Genomic DNA, 23,663 nt, shown 5'->3' with positions numbered 1-23,663 from the left:
TGCTACTGCTTTTTTTTTTTTTTTTTTTTCTCCTAGTGGGGCCGTTTCAAATTCCTACATGAAGAAAAAGCTGAAATGAGATGTATCACAACTCGGCCAATTTGTGTTGCATCTGCATGTCTAATATTCCCGACTTGATCATCCGACATAATGTGTTCAAATAGCACTTTGTGGTAGGAAACTTGTGTAGACCGTATATCCGACAGCGTGACTCCCACAATTAACCCGCTAATACCCTACAGATGTCCAGGGCTAGTTCAAGTTAATGTAGGTACAATGTCAGTGACACTGGCTAAGAGAGAAGAAGAAGCGAAGAAGAACTTAACAGACTGTGAAATCAAAACATTCGTTGAGCTAACAATATTATTCGGTGCTCTAGAAGTGGCATATCAAACAGATGAAATTGGATTTTCCTGTAAATATATTTAGCCTACAGCGTTGGCTCAGAGCTATACGTTGTGGAAGAAATAAAGTAGAGGCATTTCATAAGGGACGACAAAAACTGGATCAGTGCCCACAAGGAAAGTGTCACAGCAACTGGAGGGGAGAGAGACTGTGGAGCTACCTCAACTGGACCAGTGCATGACTGGTATCCTGGACCAAACAGCAGTCATCATTGCCATTGTCACCAAAGCCAAGGGAGACAGCGATCCCAGTTGTTTGTATTTTTTTAATATTTATGTATCTGCCCATTCATAATAATTTGCACCATATACACTACTATTTCAAGTGGACAGTAAAGTAGCTTATTTTATTTTGAGCAGAATACACCAAGTGCACAGACATTAGTCTGAAACGGTATTGCACTCAGAACACAGACAACAGCAAAAAAACAAATCACATTTACTTTATATTTTTTCCTGTATAATCACTCTTCATGTTGACCAGAATACATTCTCCTCGTGAATACATACACCACCTGCAGAGTATGTGGAAAGCTACACACCTCCTCATCTAATGCCCCCCCTCCCATACATACCGATCTTTTTGCTCAGCATCATTTTTGAGCATACATTGATACATGTGGCCTCAGATGTTTTCATTGGTCACTGAAGACCATTAACATATCCGCCCACCTCTTTAACATACATCTTGGCAACACCCCTTCCTGCCCTTCCCTTTACCCCTCTCCACATGCTCATCCCCCCACCCCTCCACACATGGATACGTCACAAACACTCAGAAATATAGCCATGCCTTCATCCAAGCACACCAACATAAAGTAGGATTTAGCTTCGTCTACTGACACTTTAACATCATCCTTGGGAACATCGGCCTGAGCAAAGCAAAACAAAAGACCTGCTCGGGGGCCTCCGAAAGAGCCTTGTATGATGACAGCCATGTTGTCCCTCTGTTTTCTCCAAGGACTCCGAGCTGGCAGGAGGGAATTCCATCCCTGCCATTATTCCCACATTATTTGGAAATGGAAATGGCGGTCTGGAGCCAGGCTGGTCCCGAGACTCCACTCTGACCTGGAGTCGGCTGGATCCAGTAACAAGAAGCCCGGAAAGCTTCAGCATTCCTGGTGTATGATGGCCCTGTGATTTAGCGCCGGTCCAGAAACACAATTTATGTAAGCACACAGGATGACATACAGTATCGGGGCTGTATGGATTCAAGGATAATAGTCGAGGATAATGGGCAAAAATAATCACAGCTCCACTGGCCTGCGATGCTCAAATGTTTGAGAAGTATAACTTATGGATATGTGGATATCTGCAGAATATTCCCATATCAATTGTTGGCTCTAAATATCCATTGTATTTCTTCAGTACACCTTGGATGGCTGTGGCCCAGATAAGATGAATATTCTGATGTGTTCCAGATGGGAGAGTGCTCTGTGTGAGTGTCGACACATCCATCCTCTCCACTTACTTTTTGAAATTTTGTACAACTTGGTTTTGGCAAACGTGAAGCTCTGTCCCTACAGACCAAATCTCTTGCAAGGACACTGCAAAGGAAACTGTGCAAAGGATAGGTTTAATACCGAGATATACGGCACGGTATTTCTTTAAGAACTCCAGCTCATCTTGGCTGATCCTCTCCACGGAGCATGGATTGGGAGAGCTTAGCAGTCCGCTCCAGGTTAGAAGTTTGTGCTATATCTCTAATTGGTTGCACTCTTATTTTGCAATAACAAGGTCTTGCAAAAGCTGTCAAATCAATGTCTGAAAGAGAACACTGTTGGAAGTGGTCAGGCCTGTTCCATAAAACATGGAAACTTTGAAATCTCACAGCTATATGTTATGACAGTTGAATTGTTTTAATGACGTGTTTGAACGAGGCTGTGACAGCAGTGAAGTTACATTTGTTGCATAAATCAGTCACATTAACATATCAAGCACTTGTATGGCGATGATAGCTTTCCAGCTCTTTGTATGAGCGGAAACACGCATTGCACTTGCACAGACACAAACGCTCATGGACACACTGTGCACACACATTCTCACCCACGTCGCTGAGTTGAGAGGCATCTCAACATGTGGTCTCACACAGAAACATTTAAACTGATGGGCTGTTTCCGCTCGCTCCCACAATCCAACTTCTGCAGAGCCCTTCCTCTCAGCCTCAGCTATGTGTGTGTGGGTGTGATCTTGACAACCTTCTAAGGGGCTTTTGTAGACTCTCTGGACCCGAGAGGAATGAATCTCTCCCATGTGCACAGCCCATCCTGGACGCTAGCCTTTGTCAATGACAGCGGAGTTGGAGTCACCTTCCCCGCACTGAAGCTGATAACCACTGTGGCCACCCCACATAGAGCAGTCATTCAAAAACATGCAAATGTGGAAATTCAATCATCCGAGTTTAGGACATTAAAACATCCATGAGTTGCCAGGCCGTCAGTTAAAGCCTTCCTCTCACAAGGGGTGCAAAAACCAACCACCAGTGGTCCATGTTGGCCGAACGTCTGTATCGTGTTATATTTGGTGCTGAGGTAAAAGTTTACAGTCTAATTTGACATGGCAACGGCTCTGAAGGGAACATGCAATTTTCACAAGCCAAATGGTAATCCCAGAACACAAGGGAAAAGCCAGCGCCTCTGTTCTTGGAACTTTGAGATTGAATTTCACAGGAGGGTTGAACTCGGAGGACGGTCCTCGGCACATATGGAGAAGTTTGGAGAAGTCCACGCTCATGGAAGAACAATAAGGAAAAGCCCAATGTATAGTCCATTAATTTCTTTTTTTCCCTTCAATAAGTAAACTTTAAGTATTCGTGAAATGAGCACTAAAGCCTCTTTAACAGTGTTTTCACAGCTGGCTGGCTTTCTCCCGCTGCTTGGCAGTAAAGGCCCTTCCTGAATGAACATTAACATGGGAAGCCGGTAACATCATACTTGGCAGGCCTGCCTTGCCACTAAACACCTAGTGAACCCAGCACATAGCCCCGGCCTACAGGAAGAGAAATCTGCAACCCATTCAGCCCTCCACATTCACTGGTAGCCCCCGACATTTAACTGGTGACATATGGATATTTAATCATAGACGCCCCTCAATCTCTCTCTCTCGCTCTCTCTCTGTCTCTCTCCCTCTCCCCCTCTTTCTCTCTCTCTCTCACACCCATCCATCCACCCACTTCTCCCTCCAACTCTTGCTTTCTGTCCCTCTCTCTCATGCTCCCTCTCCCTCTCTCTCTTTCTCTCTCACCAAACCTCTGCAGCTCATTTCCTGGCGGGGAGGTAAGGGCATGCAGATCCAGGACATGTGCTGCCGAGGAACGTTTCCTGCCGCTGGATTGATGGCTTGGACTGTTAACAGTCGTGTAAAACACTGTCAAGTCACCACGGCAACTTGAGACAGCCATGGGAGGTTCCACGGCGCACTACTCCCAGATCGAATGTCGTCAAGGCAACATGAAGGACAGTGACCCCCCCCCCGTCCCACACTAACCCCCCGCCCCCCCATCTCGTTTCCAGCATGTTAACTTCGAATTACCTCCATTTTCAATCACCCTAAGAAGATGATTCACCAAGGAGCTCTGTAATGATTTATTTCTTTATTAAAGCGGTGTCGTGTGATGGACTCGGCCATTATCTACTCAGTTCATGGCAGCATTATCCTCGATTAATGGGTCGGTTTGGTGAAATTGGTTAATCGTCCAAATGAGGAGCTGTGGAGCTGCCCTCTTATTGAGGTTGATTTTGAGCTCAGTTTCACATTTAAGCGAAACCGTCTGTACAGGGTCCAGCAGTCACTGGAGCTCCTGAGGTTGGTCCAGAGAGGTGCAGCCCAATTTAACCCCTGATTAAGCTCTAACTCTCTCCTCATGCTGTGACCTGAAGGCATTCCTGTTTCTTGTTCGTGGTGGGGTGGCGGGAGGGCTTGATTGCTATGTGGTACAAGAAGATTATTAGAGAAAATACGAAATGTATTGATTTTATTTTCTTCTTTGTGGAATAAAAAAAAAAACCTGCATGAAACTTGGAATCTTACAGCACTGCGATTAAGTTTTCACTGCCTCTCTTTATGTTTTCATTCTGAATCTCATCTGTCAGCGTGGATTCTTTACCGGGGAACCCCTCCAACTTCCCACCCCCTTTGCCTTCCTCTTCCATCTCTCCTCCCAGCTGAGGTGTCCCTCCACACCCCAAGCACCAGGCCTATTTCTGATACTGTAAACCCGTCCAGATGGCAGAGAGTGATTATAGCTGTCTCACCCAATATCTACCTGTGTCCATCTCTATGGAGTGTGGCTGTAAAAAGCCAAGCCTGTTCCCGGTTCACGCAGCCAAGAAAAACAACTACCCTAGGCATTTGTGATTAATGTTCACATTTGTGCCTGGATTGTTGAAGGGCCCTATTTCCGGGCCTGCTTGCGTTCACACTGAAAGATTTTGGGTTAATCTGTGATTAATAAAAAATAAGTGACGCCGTGAGAAGCCAGGGAGCCGAGGAACGGGGCCGATAGGGACAATTAGATCAGACCACTGGTGTTAGGTTGGACATCAGGTTCACAGTGAGTCAGTGGTGCCAGGTAGTGCACACATGCGTGTATTTACGGCATGTGTGCGAGTGTGCGTGCTGTCTGTGTTGTGAACAGTGGTGGAAAAAGTACTCAAATGTTTTACTTAAGTAAAAGTATCAATACTGCAATGTAGAAGTACTCTGTTACAAGTAAAAGTCCAAAATTCAAAATGTACTTGAGTAAAGGTACAAAAGTATTGGCATCAAAATATACTTAAAGTACCAAAAGTAAAAGTACTAAAATGTTTGAAAATAGCAGATCTACAAGCTCACAACGCGTCGCATCTTGTAGATCGGCTCTTTTCAAATAGCCTAGGTACAAAATAGGGCTAAAGTGGTTCATGTATGTTCTATAATATAATAATTTATATCTGCAAAGTAACTAGTAACTAAAGTTTTCAAATAATTGTAGTGGAGTAAAAGTACAAAATTTGCCTCTAAGATGTAGTGGAGTAGAAGTAAAAGTACTGAAAATTGGAAATACTCCAGTAAGTAAAAATACCTCAAAATTGTACTTAAGTACAGTACTTGAGTAAATGTACTTAGTTACTTTACACCACTGGTTGTGAACAGTGGTGCCAAAATAGGGGGGAAAAGTTGCAAAGACTCAAAGAGGGCGTTGGGCTGACGGGGGCCCTGAAAGACTTTATAGATTTGACTGTTTTAATAAAATATTATCCAGTGTGATATGGGATCTAGGATGCCAAGCGGCCTCTGGTTTAAAGAGACTGAGAGGATGAAAGATCTGTTTCAGCCACTCCAAGAGTCTCCAGTTCAGTTCAGTTCAGTTTCTCTGTCCCGCTTGGCTCAGCAAGAGACAGAACTGTAAAGCCTGATTTATCCTTTACTGTACTTGCACGACACAGAAATAGCAGATCTACAAGCTCACACGGGACACTGCATGACACTGGAATATGACGGTGTATAAATTAGGACCTGTTTCTGACTCCTCCCCAGTGGTGGAAATTAAGTACTTATTTATTTAGTACAATTTCGAGGTACTTTTACTTTACTTTACTTTTATACTTTATTATAGAATGTATCATTCATTATAAATGTATTATTATTTCTAATACATACTACATCTTAGAGGCAAATATTTGCCTTTTTCCTCAGCTACAATTATTTGACAACTTTAGTTACTAGTTATACTGTAGTTATTTCAAGTCATTTAGATTATTATTATAAAACATACATCGACTGATATATATATATCATTATAGGTTAAACTACCCAGCAGCACATATCAGTCTCACCTTTACCAGCAGCATTAAAGTGATGAACACATTAATGCATAATAATTACAATCCAATAATTAGATAATGCATACAATTACGATATGTACAGTAGGCAAAATTGTAATGCCACTACAATGTACAGTGACAATAAAGACATTCTATTCTATCATGTAACCATCACTCTGTGAAAACTAAAATAAAAATGTTATTTATCATTGCTTCTCTAAAATATTACCTAATATTGAATGAAAATCGCATCTTTTGAAAGTGAGATCAATCATTTTTGTTTCCGATGTCGTACATACTTGCGCGTTTATGAGGTCCAAAGTTCACTTGGAAACTTTACTGTTGAATCAAAGGAATTAAAAGAAAAGAAAAGCTTAGCTATACCAGAGCCTGTCCACACATTTTGGATGTCAAGAAACGGAGAAAAAGAAGTAGAGAGCTGGCAAAGGGCATTGGATAAAAAATAAAAATGTCTTTACTGAGCGGAGAAAGCTGCTTCCAGCCAGGCTACTACAGTACTAGCCAATAGGTAACATTAGCTGATGTTAGTGGTGCCAATTAACCACTTAAACCTTCTAGACTTAGTAAACTGGACCTGAGTTGGCTTTGTACTTGGACTGCTTTTTTCCCGTCAGCACCAAATCTCTTCACCAAAAATAGCTAATGCTGGCTAATGTTCCATCCATTCGGGGGCTCAAGTGGTTAAGCACTTCAGTCCTACTTACTTAATTTTACGAAAAATACGAAAAATAGCTGATCTACAAGCTCACAACAACACATTGCATGCAACACTTCTCTTGCTGGTTTGAAGCATGCACGATATCAACCTGCATAATATCCAATGTGGTCTTATCCGGGGCGAGGAATGAGGGGATATTTCATAGTCTGGTGTCGCCAGACTAATAGTAAATGAAATTCGCGCTGGCAGATTTGTCAGGTTTCCAGGCTAATATTTCACATCATTTACAACAATAGCACTGTGCAGTATCTTGGTAGAACTGCTGGAACACAGCGAACATATAGGAATGTGCTCCTGCAGAATATATGGCAGCATATCGTTGGACCAGAAAGTAAATAACATTGAAGCTCTACAGCAGGAAATAATTTCCTTGAGAAATGAATGGGATTCAATGCTTGCTGAGAAGCTCAACACATAGCCCACGCCATGGGAATCCAACGCAAGTTCAACTTGAAGAAAGTATACGTTTCATGTTGCTCCACAATGAGCCAGGGGAGGCATAATAAACTGGCACTAACTTACATTCCTTTGAGTGTAAACTGGATATACAGATGGACTTTAAAGATATTGTAAAGGACTTTGCAGAAAGATAAACTGTGTACCGTGTCTATTAAAGTTATACTGTGTAGCTTTGTCAATTGAGCTGGTATAGTTTAGTAATAATAACCATTCTACACATGTTTTTTGACAACTTCTCCAAACACTATTAAAGTTGTATTTGTATTTGCCAGTTCCTGCCCCTAACACTCGCACCAAAATGGCGAAGGCACCAGAAATGTATTCATTTATATATTTTAATGTTAATAAATACAGTTTCTGTATTGTTGCATCCAAAATATCCTTGGTCGCTAGGATCCTGCAGCATTTTTTAGCAGTACTTCTGTATAGCCAGGCCGAAATGTCTATACAGTGTGTGTGTGTGTGTGTGTGTGTGTGTGTGTGTGTGTGTGTGTGTGTGTGTGTGTGTGTGTGTGTGTGTGTGTGTGTGTGTGTGTGTTTGACACTCTTAGTTCGGTCCTGCACACTGCTCAAGAGAGAATATTGCTATAGTTTTATTCAGTGGAGGTCTTGTACATATATACAGTAGACCTATGCATGTGTCTGTTTATGTAAGCTTCTTTACTTTGACCCAAAGCAAAATGCTTCTTCTGGTGCACTTTAAAAAAAAAACATTTAATTGATTGGTGAATTAATGCTTGACCTTTATTATTCGTGTGAATATATTGTGTGGATAGCCTCTATGTCATTCCCATGTGTGTGGTGGGTAGACATGCATATAATGTATGTGTGCTGAAGTGTTAGTGTTGGCCAGAGAGAGTTCTTGGAGACGATGGCCATAAGTGCTGGACTCTTTGGCAGTGCAGAACTCTTCTGCACGCACGCACGCACGCACGCACGCACGCACGCACGCACGCACGCACGCACGCACGCACGCACGCACGCACGCCAGTTTGATTTGCATTAGGCCACGGACCCCCATGTGATACAATATGTTATCTCTGGGACCCCTATCTACACTGTAAAATCCTCAGTGTGTACAAACGGCTTCATTTGGTTCCATTTGCACACTCTCAGAGTTACAGACTAGTAAGGATCCATTTGAACCCCTGGTGGTTCAAATGGATCTTATGTATAATCTTTAAAAAAAAGTATAACTTCATCCAGTATTATTACTTTACTACTATTATTTATTATTAGTATATTAATAATAATAATTATTATTATTAGTTGTAGTATCATCTTGTTGTTATATTGTATCGTTGTGTTAGCACAGTCTCTGTGGAACATGTCCCACCTTTTCGCTGCTTGTACCTATGTGACAAATAAATAAATCCCTCCTCTTGATGACGCAGGCCAATTAAAATGAAAACATGAATAGTTTGGACTTGGTGCTCAGAGAAATGAGGAAAAGGAAAAAGAGGTTTCTTACAGGGCTTTGCTCTGGGCCTTTTTGTCTGCCTCGCAGCGGAAAAAACAACCACGATTTACATCTGACAGGAAATCCTATCAACAAAGTGATGAATTTCTGACTTGGTTTCACATCAGGAAGAGACAGAGAGAGAGAGATAAAGAACGAGGTGATTAATTGAAGAGGCAGTGAACTGAAAACCAAGCCTTCAGATTTGCCTAATTGTCATCATCTGCAGCTGTCATCGGTGGAAATCCTTTGTCGATTTGTGTCTCGGCGGTTCCGGGACTCGGAATGGGTTGTACAAGAGCCAGAGCTGAGGCTGTGGAGAACAGACCCAATTGGCCCTCTGTGGTGGCGGGAACACTTGAAGTGGTCGCAGCAAGGCTATAAATTGTGGCTTATTGTAGGGAGGGTTGGGGTTAGGGAGGAGTGGACGCTTACACGCGTGAACTACAGTCTGGGGAATATTCTCTGGGGGCAAAGTGCTCCCTACAACTAAAACCCAACAGGCACGCGTGTGCGCACACACACACACACACACACACACACACACACACACACACACACACACACACACACACACACACACACACACACACACACACACACACACACACACACACACACACACACACACACACACACACACACACACACACACCCACACACCCCCCCACACACACACACACACACACACACACACACACACACACACACACACACACACACACACACACACACACACACACACACACACTAACACACACACTAACACACTAACACATAGCAACCTGTGTCTTTTCTCAGACAAATGTTCTCTGTCCTTACAAAGAGGTTCAGTTGCAAGGAGAGTGTTTGCAACTGTGGGTATTCTCTTTCAATATTACAGTATATCCTTTTACGATATTCCAGTCCAACACATTATGTATGCATAATTAACATTAGCCTTAGCTAGATCACAACTGGTGTTAATTAAACCAAAGCATATCGTTGTTGCCTTATACTGGAAGCTGTCATGACTGATAAACTAAATGATTAACATTAAACCTAAAGTGTCTGTTTACCTTATTTGCAACAGGTGGAGCATTTGAATAGCACTACAATACTGATCATGATCTTTTGCTACCCACTCAATAATAAAGTGGATTTTGTGTGGGTGAATTACAAGTGTTCATTAATCCAAAGCATTGTTCATTATATGGTTTGTAATGAAAATACCTAAACTGCAGAGACCTAGACTTAGGGCGCTTTCACACTCAGGTCCCGGGTGCGCATTCCAGACCGCTTGGCTAGTGTGAATGTAGCGAATCGACCCGCGAAACGGATAACCGTTCCGTTCCCGAAACCACCTCGGGAGGCAGTCTCGGATCCGAATCATGCGTTTTCGGGTACGGTAGCTGCAATGTGAAAGCAAGCGTACCGTTAGACGGAAGTGGCCCGCTATTTGGAATAGGTGACGGTATATAAACTCGACAAAAACAGCCAACAAAAACACTGCTCTTCTAGCCGGTGCTACTGAATGAATGAAAACGCCCCAGAATGCATTGCGCACTTAAAGGGATACTCCACTTTCAAATAAAATAAACATTAAAAATATATATTTTAAAAAAATGAAAGAAGTTATGGCAAAATCACGGCCCCCTCACACATTAGAGTGTGTTAAGGTGGGCTGGTGCATATTACTCTTAAGGTGGAACATAACAATTGAAATAATAATCAACTTATATTATGGGAGCCTTTCTAACAATTTTACTCATTCAATTCTGAACCGATTCTTAAAATTTAAAATTCTCTATTAGCTGTGAAGGGCCTTCTTTCATGTCTATCAGTCATGAAACATTGGCGGGTCTCCATCGCGCATTTCAGGTGCGCGAGCAGCGCATATAATATATCTTGTGGGTATCTTGTGGAGTTTCAGCTACTATGCATCCCAGAAATATATAGCTTATAAGGCTTTGTAATTTGAAATTTGTAAGTAAATAATGGTAACTCATTTAGATGTAGGCCTACGTAGGTTTATAGTTTCCCAAGGACTATAGCCGTTTCACTCATGATGCAATTTCTCTTTCATAACAGATACATACATGTGCCAGATAATCCCCACACCAAGAGAGTCAAAAAAGAAAAGACGTTTGATTGATTGATCGATGTACTTTATTTAGTAAGACATGAGAAACAGTACATGGAAGTACAATTCACAATACAAGGTTTCTGTCATTCAGTCCGACTTCACTGTATAGGCTGCTACTATAGTTGCCTTTTCATAAATGATATATTTTTGTACTGAAGCTGTCGTGAAAGTTTATCATATTTAGAGCAATTTAAAGTTTCAAATACAAAAGTAGCCTAGTAGTAGTTGTGACGGTTAGCAAACTGGACATTTAGACTGAATGTTTCCTTTATCCTCATCTTGCGCTAATGCACACAAGTGTTTCACCAGGTTTTATTTATGTCGTTTCTCATAAGCATGCATCCGTTGTCCGTCAACAACACAGCCTTCTGACTTCTGTGCGCTTATTGCCCTCAGTGCGCTCAGACTCTCTCACCAGCCGCAACTCCGCCCCCTTGCTTTCAACATATTTAAACGCATATTTGTGCGAGACCAGCACAAACATTGTCGCATAGTTGATGACGTCTGTGTCCACAGGGGAAACACTATGTGCATGCCGCCACCTGTAGGATCGGGGGTGTATATGCATGTGTTCTGTGGTGCGATAGGATCTATGCCCAATGTGAATGCAGGCCAGCATTCGAACTGGGAAACGTTTTCAATGAAAATGGATCCAGTGTGAAACCGCCCTTATTTGCAACAAGCATTCTCAAAAGTACAGTTTTTGCCAACATGCATAATGTTCTTTTTCACACATTACATAGGAGATGAGGATTGAAAACAAGGGTGTGAGGCCAAGGAATTAATTGAAGATGAGAACCCTGGCCTGTACCATCTTGTCACATTTCTCGACCTTGACCTTTGACCTTTTCAACTTAAAAGTTAAGGGTAGCCCACTGATCATTCCGCCAAAGTTTCATATCTGTTCTCAGGTTATTTTACTGAAAAACACACATAGACTGACACGCCCGATTAGAATACACATGCATTACATCGTATAAACAAACCAAAAATTGTCTAAACAGACCAAAATTCAAAGTGGAACAATCCAATGACGTTTGTGTCCAAATTAACCAGACTGTCAGGGGTCGATTTGGTTGGCAAGAGAGACACGGGGAGACTTGAATAGTTCTTTCAATTTTTTTTTTTTTTTTAGATTATCAAAAATGTCTGAACAAATGACCCAAAACTCAAAACAGCCAACTTAAACTAAAGACAACAGAACTGAACAACCAAAATGAGACATGAGGGGAACATCATAGTGGATCAGTCCACTCTTAACACGCAAAGGGGAATACACCAGGACATAACATTTAAACAAGCAGCGATAATTAGATCCTCAACCAATACAGCACTAACTAATATTAAATCAATGAAAATACAATACAACTGAAATATATATTAAAAATTCATTTGTTTTATCTACTACTAAGAAAATAAAAAATAAACCTCTGCCCCTCCCCATAATGCAGAAGGAACATAGTGCAGTCCAATTGGTCCCCCTTTCCTTGGCCAGCCAATCAACACCAGCAGCACTTTTCAGAATTGATAACTCAAAGAAAACTAAATCAAATTAAATGCATATTAAATAACTTATGATAAAACAAATTAACAATAACAAAGGTTAACTAAATGGATGCGCTCCAATCAGCAATCTTTCTGTCAAACATGCAATAAACAATATCTCATTTAATCGTTTATGTGTGTAGTTATTTATGTTTGTATTATGCAGTGCTGAAAAGTAATCTAAACTAAATTAATAAACCAAAAAAGAAAAGTTTCCACCATGTTTACCAACTTAATGTGGCTGGTGTGGCCATCACACAGGTAATAATTAAATATGACACACTGAAAAACTATAAGCGAAAGGGACCACATCAATAAATAATAATTTAAAATCAAATCAATGTATTTTTTACAATAGGACATAACACATTAGTGTGAGGGGAAAAACAAACTTGTTTCATATTCTATTAATTATGCAGAGATATTGCTGAGGGCCTTTTTGTGTGGGTTGGTTAGAAGCCTGATGCAAGTCTTTCAATTACTTACAGCAAGCAGAGGTAATTTAGATTTTCCACTAACACCCCACTTCCACAGCTGATTGAAATCATAAGAAAAATGTCTTTGCTTTAAAATAGCTGTCTTGAACCCAGTCTTAGTAAACTGCATTCAGTTCTAAAGAGGAAACTCATATATATTCAACAGTGACTCATAGACAGAGTGCGATTTGTGTTTGTTTTCCTGTTCGGCTGAAGAACCAGCCAGCAAATGATGAACAGAGAGCAAGAGATCCTGGTCTTTGATTTGTAATGCCACACTATTCATCTATAATTTAATCTCAGTAATTGACGGCCTATATTTGAAGGAAGGCGCATTTTACTCAAATCAATGGAACAAATAATGAGCAGTGTGAGACATGTTTGAATGGCTGATTTTCACTGTGGTAATGTGAGGGCCTTATTCTTTCTGACAACATGCTAAAGCGTGCAAAAGGCAGAAAAGGTGTTTGAATTCAGCCCTGGTAATTTGATCTGATTCCAAATTTAAGGCTGATTAATAAATAAATAATGTGCCCCCAACAAAAATGAATAATTCAGTTGCGCACCCATCAAAAAATCGTAATACATTTTGGCCCAGATATTGAGATGCACATTTTGGGCAACTAATGACCTGAATCTAAGTGGTTGTAGTTTATTTAGCTGAATTTTAAGTGTGCGTGTGTGCGTGCGTGCGTGCGTGTGTGCGTGCGTGCGTGCGTGCGTGCGTGCGTGCGTGCGTGCGTGCGTGCGTGCGTGCGTGCGTGCGTGCGTGCGTGCGTGCGTGCGTGCGTGCGTGCGTGCGTGTGTGTGTGTGTGAGTGAAAGAGAGAGATAGAGAGAGAGGGAGAGAGAGAGAGAGAGAGAGAGAGAGAGAGAGAGAGAGAGAGAGAGAGAGAGAGAGAGAGAGAGAGACACACACACACACACACACACACACACAGAGAGAGACAGAGAGAGAGAGAGAGAGAGAGAGAGAGAGAGAGAGAGAGAGAAATGAGGCATGTCAACACTCCATCACTGTCTTTAAAATTTGAAAGAAAAATAGAACATGAACTCTTGCTCTTGTTTTTAGAATTGATTACAATTACTGTTTTACAAGCATGTTTTTTATGAATCTGGGCATGAAGCCATACAGAATAATAATATAATTAACATAAATATAGAGTTTAACAATTTAGCATTATATTTAAATAGCGTATAGCAAGGTCAAAATGAGTAACACTGAGGCAGCTGAACAAGGAGACATTTGATCATCATACTCTACCGTTATTTTCCATTATTACATTATTTTCCATTCCATTTTTCATTCTATTTATTTGGTGGCATTTGATAGTGTTAAATCCAACAATACTGCAGGGCTGATGGTGACAGCTTTGTTGCCAGCTGATCTAATGTGTTCTCAGTGTGTCTGCGCGGAACTCCACCAGGTTACAAGTGTTTACAGCAGAGCAAATAGCAGATAAAAGTCTCAGATGTGCTTTTCACTCCAGGAGTAAGTTGCCTCACCTGAGTCTCTTTAAACATTTCATTGCTGTTTGGGGGAAACCTCATATGTCCAAAAGCTTTTTGTTATGATAAAAAAAAGGAATTAAAATACTGAGAATCTACAAGATCACAACGCGTCGTGATGCGACACGTTGTGAGCTTAGCTTGTAGATGCAGCTATTTTCACTACTTCTGTGCGACACTCTTGTAATGATGAAGTAGGGCATTACAAAAAAAAACACAAAAACATTACAGGCTGAAAATATGGAGATACAAGGTTTCTGCCCGACAGCGACGATTTGCACATCCAACAGTAAGGCTGACACTTTTGACAGGCTCTGCCTTGGAAATCAGCTCTGCTGTTTTTAGGGGGAAGGTGGGGGTGGGGTGTCAAACTCGGCCTTTTCAGATTTCCACAGAGCGGACCAGCGGCGATGTGAGAGCAGCTGTTAAGAACTCGGGGATCAGGATTCAGCGTTGTTTTCATGTGTCAGCAATCACAGTGCCGACTGTGTTATTTCGCTGGAGGGCACTTGGCATCTCTTTAGCATTTAAGTGGGTCTGGAAACGTGCCCGGAGATTGGAAACCATAAACACATTAAGGAACGGGTGCTTTTTTTTGCTTTCCCGTGGAAAGGTATATGGGCAGCCTTTCAACCAATTTCATGCTTCGTGTCCAAAATTCAAGTCCCAGTTTCTTTCAGACATGGTTTGTTTAGGATACATAGATACATCGGACTGGTTTAAGGACAGAACCAACGCTACCAGCTCTGCCTCTCTCCCAGCTGTGATACCAGTATGGGTCCACGGCTAACAGTAGACCTGCACAGTGGAGTCCTTTGTACCAAGTCCCTCTTTATGTATCCAGTTCAGTGATTCTCAACCTTTTTAATTTCAAGGATCCCCAGTTTGATATGCATTATTAGGCCACAAACCCCCATTTGATGTGATTTTTATCTCTGGTACCCCTACTGTACAGTCCTCAGAGTTAATTTAACTACGAGAGTGTACAAATGGAACTAAAATATTGAACCCGTAAGGGTCCATTTGGTTCCATTTGTACACTCTCGTAGTTACAACCCCATAAAGGTCTGTTTGGTTCCTAACTATCAATCATTGGACAATAATGTGTGAGAATGTGTTGCAACTATTAAGGTAGCTTTCCACCAAACAGACTACACATTACTACAGACTGGCAGTCGAATGAAGCCGGGAGATCAGTCGGTTGTAAAGGTGTGAAATAAAGTTGCTGAATGCACCTGAGAGCCGGCACCGACAGACTGCTACTATGGTGCTAAAAATAGCCTATGGCTTGATGTCTTTTTCAACAACAAGCCCGCTGCTATCCGACGGTCGAAAACCGTCTTTCGACGCTTCCCTACAACTTGTGACCCAACAGTGTACCCACCGCCCATTCAACAGAAGATTTTCGGCAACAGACGCTTTCCAACAGAGAGCTACCTATTATAGCAGGGTTGCACAAACTCCTTCAACAATGACCCAGAAATATTGATCCATTGATTCATAATATTTATTTGACAACTAATAGTTAAAGGTAGGGTAAGTGATATTTTTTGGTTAAAACAAAAAGTATTTTTTTAAAAGGTTAAAATACTATATTCTGATAGTAATCATTGCTATAGAGTGTTTGTTCAGTAACAGGAGTCTCCCCGTCTCTCCAGCTCTTTAATAAACAGAAAATACATTTTTCGGTAGGTGTCAAAATCTCAGCCAATCAGGAGAAAGTACCCATTTTTAAGCTTAATTTGTATAGTTTTCAGTTCCAATTTTGCATGCTCATTTCTTAGTGTCATCACTTCCAATTTCACTTGTTTAATCTGTATCCTGATTGAGTTCTCTGTCCTGGTTGGATAAAATTGGAAATGAAACTGAAACTGAAACGAAAATGCATTTTCTGTTTAATAAAGAGATGGAGAGACAAGGAGACTCCTAATACTGAACAAACACTCTATAGCAATGAGTACTATCAGAATATAGAGCTATTTAACAATTATTTTAACCAACGCAAATCACTTACCCTACCTTTAAGTAGCTAAAACAAAACATATTTTACTCTTAAAGGATTAGTTGTAATTAAATGTAAATAATGCTAAAAGTTTTTTTTCATTACTTGGCTGATGTGTTTAAATTGCCATTCTAATGTTGCTGTACATGATTCTGTGACCCAATAGGTATGTCCCACGATCCAAGTTTAGGTCTCGAGTCACAGTTTATGCACCACTGATCTATTTTGTAGCATAAAACTATATGTATCTCTCGACTCACCTGCTATCATCAGACCAGTCTTCCAGTCTTTCTAACGTCTGACTGAAAGCTGGACATTTTCAAAACAACTTATCTTCCATAGATCGCCATAGTGCAGTGTTCATAGTGCAGTGCAGAGTTCAAATTCACATTACAATTCATGTGTTAATTTAACTATGAGAGTGTCTAAATGGAACCAAATTGACACTTAAGGGTCCAACTGGTTCTAATTGTACACGCTGAGTTAAATGAAAACAAATTATTTTACTGTGTAAATGTATAGTAGCTGTCTGTTTTTTTTTTTCTTTCTTTTTTTTCCAGTTGAACACTGGTGGGAATAAAAGAGCTGACATCTTCTGAAATGGCCGTTTAGAATCATAATTTCATTTGGCCCACCTATCAATCTAAAGCGGGGAGTTTTTCTCAGAGACCTGGGGGCCTCCTGTAATCCTATTGTCAATCTTTCAGTTTGACGAGGATGGGAGTTCTCAGCTGGATACTTCACCCCTGTCCAGGGGAGACCCATTGGACATGCTAATACCTCCATTGACATATTGCCAATCAAACCGACTCGCCGCAGACGGCCATGCATGTTAAATACCTGCAATCTCCTAACAATGAGAGTCAAACGTGCAGCCGTGGGACAACATTTTGTCGAGTTTGTTTTTCCATCAGATAAACTGCCGCACACAGATGCCAAAACATCCTCTGAGCGATCAATGAGGGCTTCTTTCCTTTTTTTTCATTCCACACACAAACTCGAGTTGCACACTTTGCTGTTTTTTTCTGCCTTACAACAGAATACATTTTCTGTGTGACAGGTAGTGAATAAGATATTTGTGTGTATGTTTGGGTTAGGGATGTGTGCGGCCAGTCCACTTAAACGGTGCTACTACTGCTAATTGGCACATGAATACTAGTTTGTTAAACTGTTATTATTTATTATTGGGGAGCCTGATAGCCAAGTGGGTAGGACACGTACCACATAGGCTTTTTGATGCCTAACAGCAAGTCCCTGGTTTGATTCCCGGGCTGGCTGGAACCATTTGCTGTCACTCCCTGATTCTCCCTGTTTCCTGCCACTCTACCCGGTACCATCAATAAATGCAGAACCTCCCCAGCCCCCCCACCCCCCCCAAATGGAAAACAAAACATAAAAAATTAGCCATACTGTTTTCTATCATAATTGTTTACTGTAAAACTTGCCTTTATTCTGCAAAAATACATTGTTTAATTAAAATCCCACAGCAGTCACAGCACTCAACCGTCTGAAGTAATACAGGTAAGGTAACTTAGTTACCTTGAGTTACTTTCAGGCATGGGTCTTTTAAGGCATTAATCAGTCCATTTTCAGCATTGTAATGTGGTGGATGGCTCAGCATAAATGTAGGGGGAAAGTACAACCTTCCCCAACGTAAACACACTAGCATGGATATTGGCCCTCAGAAAATTCGCTGGAGTACACTTCCATTCTGCAAAGTTGACCATGGTTTTCCCCATTCCCATTTCATGTGAGAAAGACATTGATCTATTGTTGTCTGAAATTAATTCCATTTTGCTGAAACTGATTTCTTCACATGCATTTTCTGTAGAATAACCATTCTCTACTTCTGTGGCATTTAAAATATGATCGGGTTATTTGAATAATATATTATCGTCCTATTCACTTTAGTAGTCTTTTTGGCAACAACTCTGGTATGTCCGGTGTCATTACTGTTCAACAAGGCCTGAACACTGCCTGTCACCAGGCTGGCCTGCCACACTGGAACACTATCCTTTGACGGACTGTTTTTCCTACGTTGGATTACCTCCTTCGTGTGGATTGTTCCCCTATGAGAACTACTTTTCCTTTGTGGATCTACCATGAGGAATGTTACCTGTGACGTTTTTGCGTTCTTATGAGGACCTTGCCGTTGTGCTGCTACCTTTTGCACCTTATGTCTAAACTCATGTATACCTGCTGCTATGTGGACCAACTGATGCGTTGCCACTCTTTTGCACCTTCCTGTATGCTTATTCTACTATGTGTATATGTAGATATCTTTTTTTATGTTTCTCCTTGCGCTCCCTCTCTACTATACTGACCATGATACTGACCATGATACTGACCATGATACTGACCATGATACTGACCATGCTACTGACATGATTCTGACCATGATACTGACCATGATTCTGACCATGATTCTGACCATGATTCTGACCATGATACTGACCATGATTCTGACCATGATACTGACCATGATACTGACATGATACTGACCATGATTCTGACCATGATACTGACATGACCATGACACTGACATGATACTGACCATGATACTGACCATGATTCTGACCATGATACTGACATGACCATGACACTGACATGATACTGACCATGATTCTGACCATGATACTGCCATGATACTGACCATGATACTGACCATGATACTGACATGATATACTGACATGATACTGACCATAATACTGACATGGATATTGAAATGATGCATGACTAAACCCATTATTTGATTACACATTTTTTGTTTTATAAATCTTCTGTTGATTAGTACTGTATATTGATCATTTGATCGTTTCACCCTTACTTACCACCACAATAACTTTAAGAAACAGCTTAACAGCTCAGTCCAAACTAAGACCTGTACAAGTATTTTAAAATCAAAACCTGATATATGGGACGGGTCACTCTAGTACACATTTACAGATATCATTACTACACAGTGCACACTAACCATGACCTTGCTCTTTCAGTGAAGCAGGAGTAATCTTAGGTATCTTTTCTGCCTGTTTCCTGAATAATTTCATCTGGCAAGCTCCACTGCTCCTTGATCCAGTTTGCTATTTTCCCATGTCGTGTTTTTCTGTTTAGTTAAAGTCGGTGCCAGGATGTGGAAGGGCTGTGTGGTCTAAAGCTGAAGGAGGTCTCAACAGCAGCAGCTCTGATGTCGTCATGTACTGTAGCTTTCAGAGCTCTGTAAATCAATAAGATTAAGGATTCTAAAACGTGTCTACTCACAAATCACAACACGTGTGATTTCAACATTATGAACTTAGCTTGCCTTTGTCATCGTACTGTAGGTGATTCCACCAAACTAAAACTATTACAGTCCCACTAATAACATGGAAATAGCATAGGACTATTATGAGAAATATTAATAGGTGACCTATTTTCAAACAAAAAATCAATTAGCAGGTCAAGTAAGGAGGCAGCTGCGTAAGTAAATAAAGCCAAGTGGACTGTCAGTAGCTCTATACTGGAACAGCAAATCGTTAACCTTTTCTATTAGCAGGATCTCACTGAGCCTGGGAGAAGAAGGCAAAGGAATGTATTTTTACCACAGCTTTGGAGAGGAGGTGAGAAGAAGCCTGCAGCCTGATCGCCTGTCAGTGGATTTTCACTGGAAATGAATTGCATTATCAGTGCGAGACAAGTGTTGGAGCGTGGAGAGGGAAGTAATTACTGCTGAAAGTAATAAGTACCAGTGTGGTAATAAGATGCAGAGTTTGTTTTGCGTGTGGTTAATGTGTCTATTATTAGAGCTGTAATATTGAACGGGCTCTGTCTTTTCACTGTGTGCTTGTAAGGCAACGGCAGGATAATTGACTACGCTGTATGTACCAATATCTGAATGTAATCATTACTAGATGATTGCACTGACATGAGGTCAAATTGGTGTGCTATGTAAACCGTTTAGAAAAAAAGAGACAATTACTATCTAGTAGTACACCATTAACACATAATGAAACCAGTATTATTGTTATACTTGATCTTTCGACAAAACACACAGATCAGATGTATCCGTGTGAATGCTACAGCCTTTATATACTTCGTGTGACAGAGTTGCGCGTTTCGACACGTTGTGAGCTTGTAGATCTGCTATTTTTGAGGAGAGCAGTGGTGGATAAAGGGAAGGAGATGAGTTTAAAGTAGGTCAGTGAAGCCTTGAGACAACTGAGTTATGGATCACGCTCAAAGGGGTGGGTGGTGTAAGTTTGAAGGCAATTTGAAGGTGCTCTCAATATTTTATACACTGTGTATATTGAATGGAAGGCCGTTCACTACACAGTAAAATTGTCAGTGTTCATTTAATTCTGAGAGTGTAAAAATGGGAACTTTTACCCTCTTAGTGTTAAATTAACACTGAGGATTTTGCTGCAAAACATAGGCCAATTTATCAAAGAACTGTTGGGGCAAAGCTCACTGTTTGTTAAGTCTACTGATAGGTTGCCAAAAGGTTACACAATCAGGTCCCATCTTGGACATGTTTTCACACACACACACACACACACACACACACACACACACACACTCACACACACACACACACACACACACACACACACACACACACACACACACACGCGCGCATGTGCGCATGCATGCACACGCACACAGACCCGTACGCTCACATCACGTGCATATATAAGCACACACATGCACATAACACACACACACACACACACACACACACACACACACAGGCGGGCAGCATGCTGGTAAATGTCATCCTGGCCCATATGTCCCCCCCGGTCTGCAGCTGCCAATTCTCTGTCCGTCCACCAATCAGGACTCAGGGTTGTGTGGAGGTGAAATCCTCGGAGTCCCATAGCTGTACTGTAGTACCGCTCTGAACCAGGCCTGTAGCCTGCTCAAATTCTTTACAGCCTGTTCCTTTAGTCCCCACAGTACCACACACGCGCGCGCACACGCACACGCACACGCACACGCACACGCACACGCACACGCACACGCACACGCACACGCACACGCACACACACACACACACACACTCCTTGCTCACTGTGGGCTCTGTGCGCCTCTGGTCACAATACAGCCTCATAGTGGTAGTTTTCACAGTAAAGCCCTGGGTGTAAATTGCACTCTGAGTGTACAAATGTAACCAAATGGACCCTACTGGAGTACAGGTAAACAAACTCTCTGAGTTTCAAATGGATAAATGAACACTGAGGATTGTATGGCCTCGTGTGGAGAGAGAGAGAGAGAGAGAAATAAAGATGGACAGAGGTTTTTGGGGAATGAAACACTGCCAATAGGGTGAGATCATTTCTCATGGATCCATTACAACTCTTGTTTTAAGAATTTTCTTAATCAAGCAACAGTATCTTGATACTACCAGTTCCTTAAACATGTAAAAATGTGTTGCCCATAATTCCAAGTAAAACACTGGAAACAACCAAAGTTCACTCCAGCCGGTTTTCGTTAAACGCTTTCACTTGTTTTGAGAAAAATACAATTTTCAAGTTGGTGCTTCGAGTTTAAATCGCTTGTTAAGATTAAGACCTGTTTTCTGTGAACAGAGGTAGCATAACATTACATTATCATTTGACTACACATGTCCTGGATTATCCAATCTAAATTACAGACATTTTTCAGAAGTGAAAACCCCATTGAAGAGATTAGCTCCCATTGCAAGGGGAGTTTATACTTGTCTGTTTTATGATGGGAAAATTGGCTGAATATCAGTGGTGGAAGAAGTACTGAGATTTGTTACTTAAAGCGGCTCAATGTAACTTTTTTTTAGAGAATACATTTTAATTTTGTCCAATCTGTATGTATAGAGTATGTTAATACAATATAACGTATACAATTGGGGTGGTAGTCTCCCCGCTCTTCTAGTGAGACATTTCAATTTATCCTCTGAGCAAGCAGACAGGCTCTATTAGCTCAATAATAAAAAATTTCAGCATGTGCACATGAAACCGGGTTAAAATAAAAGTAAAAGCACAAATACCACAGTGTAGAAATACTCCTTTACAAGTAAAAGTCCTGTATTTAAAAAAAAACAGTATTGGCATCAATTTACTTAGTAAAAGTACAAAAATATTGGCATAAAAATGTGTCAACTTTTTCAAAAATAGCACATCTACAAGCTCACAACGCGTTGCATTGCAATGTGTTGTGAGTTGTGGATTGGCTATTTTCAAAAAAATTAAGTATAAAATAGGGCTTAAGTTGTTAATGTTTTGGAATAATAATCTGAATCTGAATCTGCAAAGTAACTAAAGTTGCTAGTTAATACTTAACATATTAATTTCCACCAATGCTGAATATTTTACCTAAGTAGCCTACTTCTATCGTTGCACTACTTTGTACTGCAACAGATTCAGTGATTGTTTGAGCCAGACAGAGTTGAATCGTGTATATACAAATAATTCTTAATGTTTGTCTTATCCTCCTTGTACGCGATTGGCATTTTTGTTTTGTTTGTTTTTTTTTGCATCGGGAGAATTCACATAGTGAGAGTAGAAGCTGTCAGTCAGAATCGTATTCTAAATTGATTTAGAACGTCTAAACTTTCTCACACTCATTTGTGGCAGGCAGCCGACTCCACCCACCTGGTGCTCCAAGGAAGGCGAAACAAACAATGATGATTAGTTTTCAAACATTATTTGATCCAGATCTGGTTTGCACGTGTTTAAAACCTAGCAGGAGTTGCAGCTTCAGCATTCAAAATAATGTGCAACATGTATCTGCTTTGCATAAAGGAAATTAAATGAATGTTTGCAGTGAATTAAATAAATATGCACATTCTTCACTGAAGACACCATAGCAGAAACCATAATTATGCCCATTGCGTAAAAAAAAAAAAAACACACAGTAAAATGTATAGTTAATTTAAAGTATAAAAACTTGACACTTATGAGTAAAAAAATCTTTTTATACAGAATAAAGATTTTACTGTGCACCAGTGTGGTTGAAACTAGCCTAAACCGAATAAAGTGGCTATGGGTCAAACAAGGACTAAAGGCATGCTGCATATTGTTTCTACCGCAATATGTCTCTCTTTCTCTCTAGTCTCTTTTCCTTCTCTCCCTCTCTCTACACCCACCCTCTCTCTTCTTTATATCTCTCTTTCTGTTTCTCCATCTCTGCATTCC

This window comes from Gymnoscopelus braueri (assembly GCF_963280865.1).
Source record: "Gymnoscopelus braueri genome assembly, chromosome: 20".
In the NCBI taxonomy this organism is placed as follows: Eukaryota; Metazoa; Chordata; class Actinopteri; order Myctophiformes; family Myctophidae; genus Gymnoscopelus; species Gymnoscopelus braueri.
The sequence above is the reverse complement of the archived record's forward strand: the minus strand, read 5'-3'. Positions refer to the sequence as shown.